Source organism: Sceloporus occidentalis, unplaced genomic scaffold (assembly GCF_023333645.1).
Source record: "Sceloporus occidentalis isolate IW3139 unplaced genomic scaffold, rSceOcc1.0.p SCAF_2, whole genome shotgun sequence".
In the NCBI taxonomy this organism is placed as follows: Eukaryota; Metazoa; Chordata; class Lepidosauria; order Squamata; family Phrynosomatidae; genus Sceloporus; species Sceloporus occidentalis.
In genome coordinates this window covers 173756153-173764750 of record NW_028316982.1, presented here as the reverse complement: position 1 = coordinate 173764750, position 8598 = coordinate 173756153, and positions in this window count along the sequence as shown.

Genomic DNA, 8598 nt, shown 5'->3' with positions numbered 1-8598 from the left:
AAACCTGTCAATAGTTCCCAATTGTGCGACAGTTCCAGTACTTACTCTTCCTGAGCAAATTATCGCTGTCACAGCAGTTGCAATATTAGTAATCAGATGGTGTTATAGTCTCCTCCTCTCTCCCTGTCCCCCCTCCCCTTTGCTATTCCCAAGCAGCCTGGTTCATGTTTTTTCTATTTCTTTTTTTAAAAACTTAAATTGCATTACTAGAACTGCAGAATTGCATTTTAAAAAGTATAAAATGAAATAAAATGAAAGGTCACAGGGCAGGAAGGTGGGGTTAAAGGGGAGTCTGGAAGAAAATGCAACAGCAGCAGCCCCAGTCACACAATTGTGAAGCTGTGCCATAATGACTGCTCACAAAGTGGCGTGTTTGTATTTTCATTAATTTCATTATTGTGGTGAGAATGCGGCTCATGTGATAATGTCCCCAGTCATACTAGAAGGGTTATGTTAGAAGAGGCATCCCCTGATGATATCATTAAGCATGATAGCTTAAACATAAACCACAGTTGCACAGAGTATGCCACGCAACATAAAAAAAAAAGTTGAACAAACGAGGGCAAAATATACACACTTTAGAGGATAGTGCTCGTACCCTGAGATTTCTCTCCATTATTCAGAGGACAGGAGAAAGGTATGCAAGCCCTGAAATTCAAGGCCATGCCCTGACATCCAATAACCATACAAATATATCTTTCAATCTGCTGGTACTGTAGCAAATGGAAATAGTGGCAAGAAAAGGAGATCACCTTATAGTTTACATGTACAACTGTATGCAACATAAAACGGCTGAAATACATATTGGAAGGAGGAAAGGAAATTAAATATCTAATTTTCAAGTTAAGATATGTGGTCTGGATGTGTTTTATATTCCTTAAATTACCCGAACATATAAAAAGATTTACTGGGGGCCTGGCTAAACTGAAATTAATTTTTTTATACACAATTCATTTTCAAATAATGAAAAATTGTCCTGTGTGTCATAAGTTTGCCAGCTGCCCCATGCAGTAGATACTCATGGGTGAGTGTAAATATAGTTTCATATGACATTCTCTTAGTATGGAGGAGTTAGTAATTTCAGGACTTGTTCCCAAGATAGTTTGTTCATGGCAACAGGGGCCTATGATAGTTTCTTGTACAGCAGGGTTTTGAAGACTTTTAAGAAGACCTGAAAAAATGACAGTAGTTAGATAGACAGAGAGATTTGAACGCCAAAACTGTTTGTGCCACTCAGGCTGCCCTTAAGCAGCTAGACTGCCACCTTCAAAATGGAGGGTGCTTTTCTATGTCTAGTGCTAAGATAAGATTCAATGGTAGTCTGACAGGCTTTGGTACATTGAATGTCTTTGCCTCAGGTAGGAAAACTTCTTGGATTGGCCCAGTGTGTAACCTTCCTATGTACACACCAAAGGTGAGGGAGGCTTCTTGGAGAGTGCTCCTAGAATGTGGATTTCCTTCCCAAGGGAGGTTTGGCTGGACCTTTCTTGGCTCTCCTTCCACCATCAGCCAAAGACCAAAGGTGATTGATAAGTCATGCAGAAAGGTCTTTTTATAGGGGTTTTCGATTTTTAAACTATTTTAAAGCATTGATGTTTTAATATATTTTATTTCATTTTTAAAATGCTATTATTTTTAAGGTATTTGCAGTCTCTTATTTTAACCTTAGTGTAAGCTGCTTTGGGTCTCATGCAGGGACGTAGTTAAGGGGGGGGTCAGGGGTCCAGACCCCCCCTTCCAGGAGAGAAAAGGGTGCTTGTTGGAGCGTGTGCATGCACGCGCACAGCCCCAAACAAACGCCGGGGAGAGCGCCAGTCTTGCTCTCCTCTAGGTTTCAGACATTTCAGACTTCTGCCTAGAAGGAATTTCAAAAGTCCTCATTTTTTGTAAGATGAGCAGATGTCCTCCTTTTATAGGATGTGTCCTATGTTTCAACCTTCTGGCCTGGATGAATGTAAAAATGTCTTCCATTTTTGGTAGGATAACACACGTCCTCCTTTATCCAGGATATGGCACACATTTCAGCCCAGGAGCAATGTCAAAACATCCTCCATTTTATCAGGGCGACCAGACATCATCCTTTATCCAAGACACGTCCTATATTTCTGCCCAGGAGGAATTTCAAAACATCCTGCTTTGCCAGCCTTTCCTTGAAGCTGAGAGTGTGTGACGTCCTTGCCTAGTGGGTCTTCTTGGTTTGTTCAGAGAGTTTGCCTTTGTCAGCCTTTCCTTGAGGCTGAGAGTGTGTGACTTCCTTGCCTAGTGGGTCTTCTTGGTTTGTTCAAAGAGTTTGCCTTTGCCAGCCTTTCCTTGAGGCTGAGAGTGTGTGACTTCCTTGCCTAGTGGGTCTTCTTGGTTTGTTCAGAGAGACTGCCTTTGCCAGCCTTTCCTTGAGGCTGAGAGTGTGTGACTTCCTTGCCTAGTGGGTCTTCTTGGTTTGTTCAGAGAGTTTGCCTTTGCCAGCCTTTCCTTGAGGCTGAGAGTGTGTGTCTTGGGGGGGGGGGGCTCTTAGCATCTCAAAATGGTGGCACTTAGTCTGGACCCCCCCTTCCCAAAATCCTGGCTACGTCCCTGTCTCATGTTAGGAAAAATATGAGATTTTAAATGAATGAATAAATTCATGGCTGGATGGCTAGGACTGTTAATTAGCTTGTTACTTCTGGTTTGTTTGGGGGTGGGGAGTTGTATGCTTGTCACTTATGGAACCTCTATTTCACTTTTCTCCCTCCAGTTTCCCATTGCAAAATACCTTTTCGCCTCATATCTTCTTGGTGCTTTGAACATCAGTGCTTTAAAAGTACTTAGAAATTCTTATGTAATTTTATGCATCTGATAAGATTCTAGCCTGTGAAACATTAATCTTTAGAGTTACTCTTCAAACCTCTTCCTTGTTTTTATTGTAATGCTGTCTAACAGAATGAACCCACTAGAGAGTGGGGGTAGTTCTAATCATGGCTATTAAAATAATGATGTGTGTCATTTCATTATAAACCTACGTGACACATCACAATCAATCAATCTATTTCAAGGAACATTCTGAGCTGAATTCCCCCGACATCAGTGTCTTCAACAGCCTACTTTTTTGTGATATAGATGAGATCTCTTCTATCTAGAGCCAGGAATGGAACAGAGTCTGGACACTGGGTGCTGTGCTATGCTGTGCTGGGGAGTACTTCTGAAATCATTTGGCCGAAATGACAGACAGAGCTGTGTGTCACATAGGGGCACACCAGTGCTCTCCCCACCCCCGTAAATATGGGGAAATTAAGCCAGCTGAGGCTGAGGGATCAAAAGCAATTGAAAAGAAAGGGAGGAAAGACTATTTTGCTTCCTCCCTCACCTCACTCTTCCCATCTGCTCCAGTTTTTGCAGACCCCCACTGCTTCCGTTTGTCCCCTTCACCCCCATCTGTATCAATATATAAGCTTACCTCACTCTTCTGATCTTTATGGAAGGGCTTTTTCTCCATTCCACCCACGCACTAGATTTGGCTAGTGAGGACACCAGAGGCAACCTTCTCATTGTCTGCTCCAGTGCTAGGAAACTGTTCAATCTGGCCTTTGTCTGCTCTTTTCACCAACAGGCAAAGACCTTCTTTTTAATATGCAGTATGTATTTTAAGTGTTTTACATTTTTTAAATTTTAATGTTTTGAAAGTAGGGTTGTTAACTGAACATGTGGTTTAATGCTTTTAAAATGTATTGTTTTAAATATTCTGTTTTAATCTATGTTTTTTGTAAGCCACTTTGAGTCCCACTTGGACATCTGGAACAGAAAAAGTTAGTCTGCTCTGCAAAATGACAGGGCCTCATGATGTGAGAGCTGCCACCAAAAGGGAAAAACAACAACTGCTAGATGTGGGAAACTTGGTGGAAACTATGAAATTTCAGCAGCCTTGGTGATTTCTGCCCAACCCTGTGGGTTATGGCTGGTCCAGGTTTAATATGAACCCTGATCCTGGGAAACTGATCTGCTTTAAACCTTGAGGCTTTTTTGAAAGACCATATGCACTTCTTCACAACACATCCCAACAATATATTATTCTGTTATTTATTTGGATGGTGGAAAAGAAAATATGTAGAAATAAATACATTGCAATAGTCAGGCCACTTATTTCCTGGTAAATAACAGAGATCTTTGAACAACAGTATTTGAACAGGATACATATAGCTCTGAGGTTTTAAAAGAAATCAACTGGAAAGTCATTATTGTTCATGAAACTACTGAAAGTTAGCACTGAATAATATGCAGTGTTATGAGAATTCACTTTATAATTGCATTAGCATCACAGAGAACGCTGCCTGCTAGTACTGAAACTCTTGAGGTAGGGTACAATGTGATCATTCTGGTAGTTCGAACATTGCCTTGTAATAAACACTTTAGACATTCATAATTGTTTATGAGATGGCTGGCTGCTAGTGTTGAGACTTACTAATGAGGTCTGGAATTCAGCATGGGAATTACATCTCCATAGGTGGGCTTACATGTGTGGTAAAATAGAAATGAGTAGTTTCACAACATCCATATTCATGTCAGAGCTGCCATAATACTACAACATACAAGCAACCATTTAGTATTTTAATGGTAGCCAGTTGACTGCTGGATGTGGCATGGGTCCAATGTGCATCAGGATATTCTCAGTGCACATCTGGACACTGGCCAGAAAGTGCCAGAGCACATCTGGTGAGCACCAGGACTGCCTAATGTGCACCAGGAGTGCATGATGCTCATCACGTGCCTGGTGTGATGAAAATTGCTCAATGCATATCAGAAGCACCCAAAGTGCATTGGAACAGTAGCACTGATTCCCAGATGTTCATCTTCACAATTCACTAACAGGATTTTGTTGCATTTCTGCAGTGTGGCTACAAATTTGTAAATGTAAATAATAATAATAAATAAAAGTTTTATTTATATTGCCCCGCCTCTCCCTTTGGATCAAGGCAGGGTTACAACCTGATAAAAAACCATAAATACAATCATAAGATACAATACAGTAAAATACAATACTTAAAATACAGTAAAAATTCAAAACATGCTACAGTGGTCAATTACAGGGAATCAATCTGGCAGGATCAGGAGGGTATGCCTGCCGGAAGAGCTCCGTCTTGACAGCCTTCTTGAAGGTGTCCAAGACGGTAGTTAGACAGATCTCTTCCGGCAGGCTATTCCACAGTTTAGGGGCAACAGCAGTGAAAGATCTTTGAGAGGTTATACATAATCTGGTGGCTTGTATTTCCAGAAAGTTTTTTCCTGAAACTCTCAAAGTGTGGGGCAGATTGTGTAGGGAGAGGCATTCCCGCAAGTAACTTGGGCCCAAGCCATATAGGGCTTTAAAGGTAATAACCAACACCTTGTACTGTGCCCGGAAGCTAATTGGTAGCCAGTGAAGTGATTTTAATACCGGTGTAATGTGGTCAAATCTAGATGTATTAGTGACCAATCTGGCTGCCATATTTTGAACTAAATGAAGCTTCCTAACTTGGTACAAGGGTAGCCCCATGTAGAGCGCATTACAGAAATCAAGACGAGAGGTTACCAGTGCGTGTACCACTGCTTCAAGGTCCCTCTGTTCCAGACAGGGACGCAGCATGCGTATCAACCGAAGTTGATAACAGGCACTCCTGGCTGTCGCATCAATATGCGATGACAGCTGTAATGACAAATCCAAGAGTACCCCCAAGCTGCGGACTTTGTCCTTTAGGGGGAGTGTGACCCCATCCTATGTAGATTGTGATGCAGAATCTCAGCTGAAATTTTGTGTGCTATTATTACCGTAATTGGTTGTGAGCTTTGAAAGGCATGTTTTAGGAATCCACAATTTTCTATTTTCTGATTTCTAGTACTTGAACAAGAGCCAGTATGGTGGAGTTGTTTAAGCAATGGATTAGGACTAGGAAATCTTTGCTCAGCCATGGCAAGCAACTGGGTGACTTTGGGCAAGTCATACAAAACAATTTCAAAGGAAGGCAAAGACAAACCCATTCCGAAAATATCTTGCCAAGAAAACCCTGGGATATGATCACCTTACAGTTGCCAAAAGTTGGAAACAACTTGAAGGCACACAGTAACAAATACTTGCATCTGTTTAAACGGATAGCATGACATATTGTGAAGAACAGTATATTAACCTTGCAACAAGCACTTTACAAATTCCTGCTTTTAAGGATTGTTGGTTGACTAGATGAATTTTAGCTTGTTGTACACCACTTTGATTGCCTGGCAAAAAGCGGGATAGAAATTTAAAAATTATTATTTATTTTATTAATTAGACACAAAAGGAGTAACAATGCACAATAAAATATTTCAACTATAATAAGCATTTTAGATACAGTGGGCCCATCATATCCATGAGTTTTTGGTTCCCAGGCCCTGTGCAAATGGCAAAAACTAGGGACAGCCGCATATTATTCAAAGGTACTGATATTCTAAGAGTGGGGGTGGATTGTGTAGGGAGAGGCATTCCCTTAAGTAACTTGGACCCAAGCCATGTATGGCTTTAAAGGTAATGATCAACACTTTGTATTGCACCTGAAAGCTGATTGGCAGCCAATGTAAAGATTTTAATATTGGAGTGATATGGTCTGATCAAGATGTTCCCGTGACCAATCTGGCTGCAGCATTTTAAATCAATTGAAGCTTCCGAACTTTGTACAAGGGTAGCCCCATGTAGAGCGCATTACAGAAGTCTTAAGCGAGAGGTTACCAGAGCATGTACTACTGCTTCAAGGTCCCTCTGGGCCAGGTAGGGGCGCAGTTGACATATCAACCGAAGTTGGTACCAAGCACTCCTGGCTACCACCTCCACATGAGATAACAACTGCAGAGACAAGTCCAGGAGCTCTCTCAAACTGCAAACTTCATATTTTAGGGGAAGCAAGACCCCGTCCAGGACTGGTTGACAAATCTTCAACCCTGGGCCACAGGCACCTATCGCAAGGACCTCCGTTTTCTCTGGATTCAACTTGAGTTTGTTTTCCCTCATCTAGCCCATTACTGACTCAAGGCAGGCATTTAGAGGAGAGATGCCATCCTTGGTAACTGTAGCAGTCGGAGACATAGAGAAGTAGATTTGGGTGCCATCAGTATACTGATAACACCCCACCCCATGTTTCCGGATGATCTCTCCCAGCAGCTTCGTGTAAATGTTAAACAGCATGGGAGACAGAATGGTACCCTGAGGGACGCCAGATGTCATCTCTCTTTTATGAGAGCAGCTGTCTCCCAGCATCACCATCTGGAATCTGCCCGAGAGGTAGGACCTGAACCACTGCAACGCAGTGCCCCTGATACCTAACTCCCTCAGGAATTCCAGAAGGATACCATGGTCTATGGTATCGAAAGCCATTGAGATGTCCAAGAACAGCAACAAGGTCACACTTCTCCTGTCGATGCCCAGACGGAGATCATCGACCAAGGCGACTATGGCAGTCTCAACTCCATATCCCGTTCTGAAGCCAGTTTGAGATGGGTCTAGATAATTGGCTTCATCCAAGACAGCCTGGAATTGGAAGGCAACTGCCCTCTCGATCACCTTGGCCAAGAATGGTAGTAACGAGACTGGTCTATAATTATTTCTTATCAGGGGATCTAGGGAGGGTTTTTTCAAGAGTAGTTTAACCACTGCTTAAGCTTGGATGGAAATTTCCCCTCGCTAAGGGATGTGTTAATTATAGATTGAAGTAAAGTTGTTGCTGCATCCCCTCCTTGAGTGGTCAGCCAAGATGGGCAGGGATGGAGGGGGCACGTTGCCCTCCTTACACTTCCAAGAAGCTTGTCCATTTCATCAGTATTTACAAGCTCGAATTGATCCAGTCTAACATAGTCCGGGGACTCCATGGACACCTCTTATAGTTTCTGTTATAGCACCAGCATCAAGATCAGCCCTTATCTGAGAGATTTTATCAGCAAAGAAGTCATTAAATAGGTCACAGCAGGCTTTAGTTGGTTCTAAAAGAGGGGACGAGGTTCTGCTGATGCAATACGAGCAGCATAGAACGAGTTCTTTGCTGTGTCGATTGCCACTCCATAGGAATCAAGAAGAGTCTTATGGTGTGTCTTCTCAGATAAGCAGTGATGTTTCCACCAGTGGCGCTCTAGTCGTTGCACAGCTCACTTCATTTTCCAGAGATCTTGGGTGTACCATGGTTTTTATTAGAAACGGGCCAGAAAGGACACTCGGGAGTGATAATGTCTATAGCCCTGGTAAGGTCGTTATTCCAGGTATCAACCAAGGCTTCGACAGAATTGTCGTCGTTCCCAACCATAAAACCCTCTAGGGCTTCTTGAAACCTTTTGGGTTCCATCAGCCTTCGAGGGCGGACCATTCTAATAGGTCCTCCACCCCTGAGGGGGATTTGAGTAGTGGCCTTCAGTCCCACCTTGACCAAAAAATGGTCTGTCCATGACTGCTAAGTGCATGTAGGAAATTGCCTAATTACCAATGATGTTTAAAGGCAGTTTAACATTTGTTTTTATCATTTTGAAGGAAAGGCAGCCAATTGGTGAGGACAGGTGATGAAACAGTAAACATGAGTTACTCTTTTCCTTTCCACCCTCTTTTTCACAAAGACTAGAAAAGAACAGATCACTGGACTC